This window comes from Eurypyga helias, unplaced genomic scaffold, assembly GCF_000690775.1.
Source record: "Eurypyga helias isolate BGI_N326 unplaced genomic scaffold, ASM69077v1 scaffold2871, whole genome shotgun sequence".
Lineage (NCBI taxonomy): Eukaryota > Metazoa > Chordata > Aves > Eurypygiformes > Eurypygidae > Eurypyga > Eurypyga helias.
Window position 1 is genome coordinate 97,858 of NW_010228799.1, and position 9,764 is coordinate 107,621.

Here is a 9,764-nt window from a genome sequence, read left to right on the forward strand (position 1 = left end):
TTTGTTTCACGGTTAATTAGCCTTACATTTAATATCACAAACCTACTTTTCACTTAATTTAACTTGACTTCAGCTCCAAAGCAGTGGTTCTTGATATACCTTTAATGACACATTAAAAAATTCTTTATTACCTGCTATTTTCATTCAATGAGGCACTTATTCACTATCACTTCTCTATTTATTATTTTTATGTGAGTGGAATGACCTTAAATCCTCTCACACAGACATTTTTCTCATCGATCAAATAATCTTTTGGATCTTCAGCATCTTCCTATATCTGATCAACCAATGCTAGAGCTGCTGCCTATCATGGTCATTATAGCCCTGACAGCATGCAGCCAATTTTCCCTCTCCTGGATGCTGAAGAGCAGGAACCAACTGTCAGAAGCTTTATTGGATGTGGCAGGGAAGGGGTTAACCCACTCAGCCATCAGGAGCCAGCTGCAAGGTATAAAAGATCAGGAGAAAAAAAAAAAAAAAAGAAAGTAAGGGAGGAGGTAGTTGTTGAAGACCTGGGAGAAGGCTGCCTCGGCTCTGTCAAGGTAAGGTGTGGGAGAGCTGGGTGCTGTTTTAGGGGGAAGAAGTGGTTTAAGGACTAGCAGCTGGAGGAAGATTTGGATGGCTTAGGGGGACTGGATGATTATGGGTAAGGTCTGAGCTTCTGTGGGTGAGAGGACCTCAGTTTGGTGACTCACCTACCTTGATAAGCCATGGAGTACCTTGATGTTTTAGTCTTTTGTCAAGCTCCCTGGTGGGAGGAGATCATGTAGTACCACAAGAGGGGGTACCCTGAGTCTGAGCCATCTGGAGAATGGATGTCTGGTGGTATGTTGAGGAGAGGAAATGAGGCTTGCTTATCAAAATAATATATATTTTCATGTGCGTAAAAGGAGAAAATTCAGCCAGTCAGCATATCTCTTCATAAGATTAGTAACCTGTAAATGTTTGGCTTGGTTCATCTTTTCTCCCTTCAAATCGATATTTTATCTTGATAAGAAACATCTTTCCTGACATAGGGAGTACCTGCTTAATTAGTTTTAGATTATTCTGCTTGGTGATCTTCAAACATCTTCTCACAACAACTTCTGTAACAGCCTCCCAGCCCCCAAAGAGTGAAGGTTCAAGTCATATATGGGTGCATTTGCATTTTACTGCTTACAAGTCAGTTCAGGCAGGAAGAACCCCATAGGAGAGCTGCATATTTATGTGCAAGGTAAACCCAATACAATTTATCAATAATACAGTACAACCTTGGCTCTAGGCTTGTGACAGTCAGTGTAGGGGGGAGAGACATCTCCAGAGGTTGATTGATCTTATCCTTCTAGAGATGGGTAGTCATGTATCTCTTGATTGACCCTTTGGAAGGGAGACATGATATGACTTATTCAGGCTAGACTTAGGTCTGACTGTTAGACACCTTAATGGGAGCACATGAATCTCACTATAACTCACAAAAGATTGGAAAAAAAAAAATGCACAAACCTCACTTCTGTATGAGTTTACTTGGATAAAATTATGGGTTTATTTGGGTAGTCACATTTTTGAGAGGAAGTCTTACTCTTTGCAGTGAGATCAAGTCTGCTTAGTCTAGTGAGTACCTCTGTTTCAGTCTCGGAGTTTCTCGTGTTATCTTATAGCCCTAAACCAGTCATGGCCTTTTTATCTAATGAGATAATGGGGCTGAGATAGATATTTGTGCTGTATTTCTCAGCAATCCTTGCTGGGGATATTTTTGAAGCTAGGTTTTCAATGCGTGTGGACTGGGAGAGTTCATTTTGCTTGTTTGTGGTGGTGTTTCTGTTTTTGGTGGAGTGGTTAGTTTTGTTTGTATTTAAAGAAATAACTGCTTTTGTTTGCTTATCCATTGCACGGACTAGGTTTCTTAGCCACACTAGTCTTTGCGTCGGTTAGTAAACTTGGGGTGTGAAGTGAGACTGTAGAGTGGTGGGATGTTCTTGGGGAGGGATCAGCATGAGTGAGTTACAGGTGTCAGTGTGTTGTACAAAAATAGTAAAATAGTGACCCCATTTGTATGAAAAATGGGGTAAATTGTCACTCAGTTCAGAAGTGAGTACCTGCCTTTCACACATATTTACACTTCAACTTTTCCTTCCCTTCAAACCATCCATTAAAACCAGCTTTTGTGTTATTTTTTCCCTTCTCTTTTGATATAAACAGGAGTACAGAAAAAGCCAAGAAGTGAAAATCCATTAGAAAAAGCAAAATATGAAAAATGGCAGGCAGTGGGAAGTACTTCTCCAGCTTCCATCCTTTCTGTTGGACTCCTAAATGCCCACAAAGAGAGGCCACTCTTGAACCCATCCAACTCTTTTGGAGACCCAAGTCAATTGTTAGGATTTTGTGTTACTGTCGGTGGGTGGCTGTCTGTATTGACAACAGCAATTCACTTCAAAATACCTGGCAGAAGCCCCAGTCCTATCCCATTTAAAGTTGCCCCCAAATCAATGCTTGAAAAATAGATGAAATAATAAATAAAATAAAAAACCCTCTCTGAGAGAGCACTTGGAAACTCTGAAGAGGAAAACAAATCAGGCTTTGCTTGATGCTGAGGAGAGCGTTCAATATCCAGCAAGGGTCTGACCTTGCACTCAGAGGGGGTCAGCTCAGAAAGCAAAATGTGGTTGTTCAGTGTGTGCGTTGATGTGCTTTAATACTAGATTTCCAGGCAAGGGCAGTACAGTTCTTAAAGGCTCCATTTGTCAGAGGTAGGATATTACATTAAGATGAAGTATGAAAAGCTGAGAGCCTTGAGCAATTATAGCTTTGTTTAAAATCTTCTCCAACAAGGCAAACCAGAAGGATTCAAAGGATTCCTTTATTCTTAACAAGGCAAATTTTTTGGATGCTTGGAGGACCTAGGGACTTCACTGTAGTTTGTCCTAGCAGGTAATTGGGCCTGTTGCATTAGAAGCCAAATCCTGGTTGAATGCTGTCCTCTTCCTGCTTTTTCCTGTTTTTGTGAGTGGCAGGCTGGTTTATTACATTAAGGTTACAGATTTATGCTGGAAGATCCTCTTGTAGAGGCTCTAAGATCTAGTTTGGTCAAAATACTGCTTGCTGAGGAAAGGCTGAAGATGGGGAAATACATGGTGGGACCTGGTGAAATTTTCCAGTTGGAAATGGGAGTAAGCAGGAGAGGGGTGAAAAGTTTGCAGTCTGTGCTTGCAAACAGACAGACAAAGGAGAGAAGGAGAAAGATGAGAGATATGTGAGGGCTAGGGCTTGACTCTCCACTGGAGCATAAGAGACAGCTGGTGGAGATATTTGGTAATTATTTCTGGTTATGTATTGTTCACTCAGAGGTGAAGGCTGGATATGCACATGAATGTATCTCCTGGTCTTTGGTCTTGTTGGCGCCTTTTGTATTCTCCAGGTAGGGAATGGGTCAGCCCAACACAGCACAACCACCAGTTCATGAACACGTTTGTCACTGAATCCTTTTCTGCTTATAATCTTCCATCCAGACTCTTGCTGACCACCCATTCTCCTTGTGCCTTCATCCCACCAGAAGGATGAGTACCAGCACTTGCATAAGCAATCCCTGAAGGCAACTGGGCTCAAACAAGTTGCCCATGTAAATGCAGTATAAGCATAAATGGCTTTAGTTGAAAGAGCTTGAGGGCAGGCCCTATGTCCACCTGGGGATCCTTAAGCTACTCAGCTTGAAGATGCTGAAAAAATATTAATGGCAATTCCTGGATTCAGCCATGTCTTCTTCTTTTCAGAAGGAAAGACTCTGTTATCACATCTCTGTGCTGTGTCAGTAGACTTGAGTTGGAAATGGATGGAGAAGCAGGTATGTTAGAGAAAAATGGCGAGAAATAAGTCATTTGGCAGGCTGGAGACTTTTGCTAGCAAAATATTATGGGCAGTTAAAGCCCTGCAGCCTACAACCCCTGGATGTGCAACTTGGTATAAGGATGAAAACGTTATTCAGCAGCATCAGAGAAAGGGCAGTGAAGGATAAAAATCATGTACAAAATTACAGGAAACCCTACAAAAAAAGGGAGGATGGCTCAGTTTAATTTCCCTCTGATTTGTCAAGCTTTTATCGGAAATTCTGAGTCACTTAACCACTTGTAACCATGATTTGCCTGAGATCTGGCCTATGCAAGCATCAGTAGGCCTAGAGCAGTCCCAAGGAAGCCCAGGGTTATTTCTGCACTGAAGACCATTGTGGTATTTACTGCCTAGTTGCACTGGGTCTTTCTATACCAAGCACTTCCCAGAAACTGAAATGACAGTATCTGAATACAAACTGATAAGTATTGCCATTGATAAGAAGATTCAAATAATTTTTTTTTTTAAAGGGAAATGGTTCATGATTCATGTAAAACATGAAGTAAATGCACTGGAAGAAAGCTTGATTTTTAATTACTGTTAAAATGGAGGAGGGAGGGCATGCTAGATTGCAATGAAAGAAAGGAAAAGGATCAGGGTACTAAATGCAGAAAATGATTATGCCACTTTGAATTTCTCCCCACTCCTTGTGGGGGTCTTATCATTAACTGTGCCTCCACAGAGCACCCAAAGGCACGTTTCTAACTGCAGGCTTGCAGGTAGTGTTTGACCAAAATCAACCAACCAACTTTTTCTGACTCTGTTAGAGACTTGTGTGTGTCTTTAACACAATGAAATGCAAAGGACAAGCCAGTATTAGTTTCATCCTGGAAACAGCAGTGAGACGCCTTGGAGATCCTCTGTATACTGCACAAGGGGTGGCTCTGGAGGCAGAAGAAAGGCAAGGATTTCCTCAAAGTGCCTGTGCAAGGAAAAGAAAGAACAAAACAAATGTGATTTTCCACAAAAAAAAAAAGTTACTTTTACATCATGTATGTTGATCTTGCAGCATCTATAAAGCACCAATATTTCTAGATACTTTAGATTCTATGTGGATTTTTTTCTAGAAGTGGTTAACTTCTCTGACATCTGCTTTGAGGCCCTTTCCCTATGGAGATCATAGCCAAAGCTCCCATGGAGTTTGGCAGAGTTTGGATTTCACCCCCGTAAAATACCTCCTCAGAGCATCCAAAATCCAGTTGTGCTTAGGAGCAATCTTGATTCCCCCCATGGACTAAGCCTTGCTGCTCCTCAGAGCCACTGGAGAGTTGGCAGTCACCTCCACAAAAGAGATCTCAGGGGTAAAGCAGCTTTGGTGTCATGAGTTGGTGCTTTTGACCCAAAAAAGAGGGAACACGTTTATGTTTCTTAGCTGCTTTGCAAAGGCTCAGTGTGTGACCACTCCCTTGTAGGAGGGTTTACCTAACCTGGGAAAGCAGGGGTGTGGATGACTTTTTGGAGGGAATTAGCAAAGAAAAGTTCATGTGAGGTGAAGTTTTTTTTTCAACCTTCTGGGTGTCAGAAATTCATCCAGCCTGTGGCTGTTACAATGCAGGGAGCACAGGAGGAACAGAAAGCTTTGCTGAAAACCCAAGCTCTCCCTTTCTGACACTGCTAATCACTAAACTCCTTGTAAATGCTTTCCCCGCTTAACAAAGCAGTGTTTCTCTGCTCTCTGAACTGCCTAATCACCAAATATTTGCGCTGTCCACAGGCGGCAGGAATAAATTCAGCCCAGCATAATCTTCAGCCCCTTCTAAATTGAAAAGCAGCTGTATTCTGGTGTGACACAATTGGACTAATTCAGTGGGGGGTGAGCCATTTCAGGGAGACAAAATAAATTTTACTTTAATGATGTGAGCTGTTATGTGTCTATTGGGGCACTGAACACTTTCTTCACACTTGGACACGTTCGTTGACAGAGGCACTGCCTGCCTGTAATTTTTTTTTCCCCATTAAATTAGATTAGCTCACTTTAGGATTATATCTTTGAGTCTGACTGAACAAATGTAGCAATTTAGCCAGGCGTTACAGGATTTCCCCGTGGGTGCTTGATGAGAGATGCTCCAGGAGGAGGATACACTTAATTAACAGACAGAAGCTGAAGACTGATACAGATGTATCCTGACACAGCAGCTGGGTTTATGTCAGGGTCTCTTTGCTTATCTAAATTGAAGTGGGGGATGAGAAGAAATCAGGGCTCTTATTACAGCGTAAGGAACAAGTCCAGATCCCAGACAACATAATACAATGAAGGTTTAGCACCATGAGACACAGTGGTGGTTCAGTCCTGGTGCAAACAGTGCCCTGACCTTATGTTTTCCAAAACATGGAGGTGGGAAGTGGAAGGTTGGAAGTGTCCCAGCCCTGCAGGTTTGCTCCATGTGCTGGCAGTGGGGCTGGAAAGCCAGGGGGGAATGGCGCTTGTAGAGGATGCTCATTGAATGGAGGTGAAGATGGGATGGCCAAAACCCCTGTGTACCTGGCTAATAAATGAGCAACCTGTTGGTGATACCCTGAATCCGATGCCCTTTCTTCATCCCACACACCTGAATCTCCTGTCATTTTCAGATAGGAAAACCCTTCTTGCCCTGGTATCTTATTTTTATTTCAGAGGGAATTATAACAAATGGCAGTATTTCTCTTTCCCGGTAGAGGGAAGTATTGGCTAAACTGAGTTTTGCGTGAGAGAACCTCATGGCAACTGTGTTAAGGAGCTTCTCACAGCACTCATCCCACGTAGTAAAAGGCTTTATAGAAAGCCAGGGTCTGTGGAAATCAAAAGCACTCCGCTGGGCACCAGCAGGGTGCGAGGGCAGGGAAAAACCTTTCAAATTTTGAAGAAAAATACTATTTTTCCTTTTTGCCAAATGAAGTTTTGCAAGAAAAGTATTTGTAAAGAAGCATTTTAAGAAAAAAATGTATTTTAAAGTAAAATGGCACTCCAAACTCTCAGTTTCAAGAACAGCAAATTTTTCAATTTCTTTGTTTCCTTAAAAAAAAAGGCAGCAACAAATGTGTAGGAATTAAAAAGAAAGGCTTTATAAACATCTTGGGAGAATAAATGGCTCTTTGCAACCAACACTGCTGCCTTTAAGAAAGAAGTGATTGCTGTGTGGGGGAAAAAAAGCATCTTTTGGAGAGAAGTGAATAGAAAGATGACATCAACTGATCTCCCACATAGTATTTATTTTGCTGCTGGTACTTACTTTCATCTGACACGCACATTTATTGGGTTTCTGAACTCTTTCAGACATTCGCTAAGCTTGCATTACCTGAATGTTTCTTGCAGAGAGGAGATTTTGGCAAGGCAGCCCAGGTTCAATCAATTTTCCTCTCTCTGATCAGTCTGCCTATAGGGTTTCAATTAACGTGGTTGCTGTATGATTAGTGTTTGCATTATGAGTCGCTCCTGTGCCAAGGATGCTCCCCACTTGCTGTGTGAGTTTGAAGCTGCACAGATCCAGCATCCACCCCTGAAGCGCTGCCTTCAGCGTATGCTCCTGGGTTACATTCCCATATCTTCTGAAGTGATGCTTAAAGGGAGGAAATTTAGAAACAAGAACCCAAACTGTGTACATATTTGAACTGAAAACTGGTGGAAAGAATGATTTTTCTGAGCTGTGAGTTGAACTAGGAGGTAGGAAATGGTGGAATCAACTTAGTCCTGCTGCTGGCACAGAATAAATTTCCCTTCCTGTACTTCTTCCTACCTTTTATTCATCTTATTTCCTTTGTAAATATTGGTTGGGTTTTTTTTTTTTCTATAAACTGGGGTCCGACTGAGCTAATTCCACTACCACAGCAATGAGGATTTTTTAGTATTAAGAATAATTTTGCAGTTTCTAAAGACAGATGAAAGAGAGAAGGATCTTCCTGATCCTGAAGGTTCTTCATCAGTGTTTCATAGTGTTTCCTCCCTCTGTGAAAAAGCAATAAAGTTCAAAGTTTACAGCAGCATTCATTATCTATTAAAGACTGCAAAAGATAAGCAAGAAATGGTTAGTTCAGGGCCAGTGGATGGAACATTAAGTGAAAGCTCATGGCTTTCCCTTCCTTTCCCTGACTGTGACACTAAATCGGTGGCACTTAGACCCTGATGGCTTCCTGTGCCTTCTCCACCGATCTGCCTTCATTTCTGTGGTCAGTCCAGAGACTTTCATGGATGCTCATTTCATGGAGCAAGAACTGGATGTAAGAGACTGAAATATGTACTTTTAGCTGCCAAGGCCCCTTCTGCATGACATTCCTCAATTTAAGTTAAAGCACCAGCAGTGTCTGTGTAACAGCAACCTGCAGAGGCAAACTGATCTGTGAAAGCACAGGTGAGGATACATCAACTCCACAATTCCCTCAAATTACATACATGTGTACATCATCCTGAAAATGTATGTCTTCAGTTCTCATCAGCACAGAGAGCATTATGTCACAGCCAAGGCTGTCTGTTAATTAACTCCTCCTCCACAGGAAGAACCTATAGGTTCACCTGTCCTCTCTGCAGAAGCCCAGGTCCTCCATGTTAGTATTTTTCAGCTGTTTGGGTGATTTGGGGGAAGAAGCACTATTTTCACAAGTGCTGTAGGGCATGTATCCATGGTAAGAATCTGTGCAGGTCTGAGCACCCCGACGGTGATTCTGGACCCACTGTCCCAGAGGTGGGGGTGGTTTGGGTTCTGAAACTATCTGCATGGTGGGACTAGACCATGGCCATCCCAGCATTCAGGAGTTCCTCTGGGGCTGTGCTGAGCAGCATGACCCCAGCCCACTGGGCTCAGGCCAGCAACAATCCCAATGAAGCAGTTTTGCTCTGGTGTGAATTCCTTTATCTGATTGAACTTAAAATGGTGTTGGAAATTCATTAAAATCTGCTAGGGGGAAAAAAAAAATGCTGTTCCTCTTGTAAGGTAGAGATGTCCTGCAGAGGTGTGTTGGCACAGCAGAGGGTTCAACAGCAGGGGCTGAGCTGCCAAGGACTCACAGTTTGCCTTTCTGGTGTTGCAGACATGTCCATTCTCTGTCCACTTTGGGTCCTGATTAGCTTTGCACAGCTGACCTTCATCTTCACACAGAGTGATTGAATCCCTGAGGATCTGTCTTCCTTTATCTCCTACCTCGCACATCATTCTGCACCTCTGTGCTGCTCTGGGCTTTCCCAGGCTGTTTTCCCACCAGGGAGCTCAGGTCCACCCTTGCCTTTCCTGGTCCTCATTCCCCTCCATCACCCTTCATTTGTAGTCTTTGTTTTCCAGTCTCTGACCTCTATGCACTCTTCTCAGCTCCTTCTCTCCTCCTCTTCCTCACCCAGCTTTTCCCTATGAGACACTCAATTTGCTGCTTTCCCAGTTCTAAGTCTTTCAATACCTAACGACAATTTCCTTGAGCATGAACAACTTCTTGAATTGAGACCTGGTCTCTGTCCACCTTCCTGAGGTCACTGCTGCTGTTTTTTTGGCTCTTTTGTAGCCCCCTCAGCTTTTTTCCCTTACATGCTCCTTCCTCAGCACTTGCTTTCCTTGATCACTACCAAACCCTGAGCTGCTTTCACAGAAGTGTTTATTCCATTCCCAGACTCTCTCTCTGGAGTGGTAACAGCCACTTCACAGCTCATCACTGAGCCAGTACAGCCATGCCAGTCTCCCCTGTATACCCTATTTTACCTTGTGCGGTATTTCAAGGTCTCTTCGCAGTTCTTCAGCAGTTTCTCCCACTTTTACCACCCTGAATACTTCAATATTGACAGCAAACTCTTGCCACCCCTCAATCCACCTATGACCTTTCCATTTATTGCTGGGCAGCTTATTTTTAGTACAAGCCATAGTTACCATTCGCTGGTGTCGGTACCCTGCAAGCGTGATCCAGGCATCTGTTCCTAAGGCCTGAGGTGCTTGGGCAGGCGGCTGCAG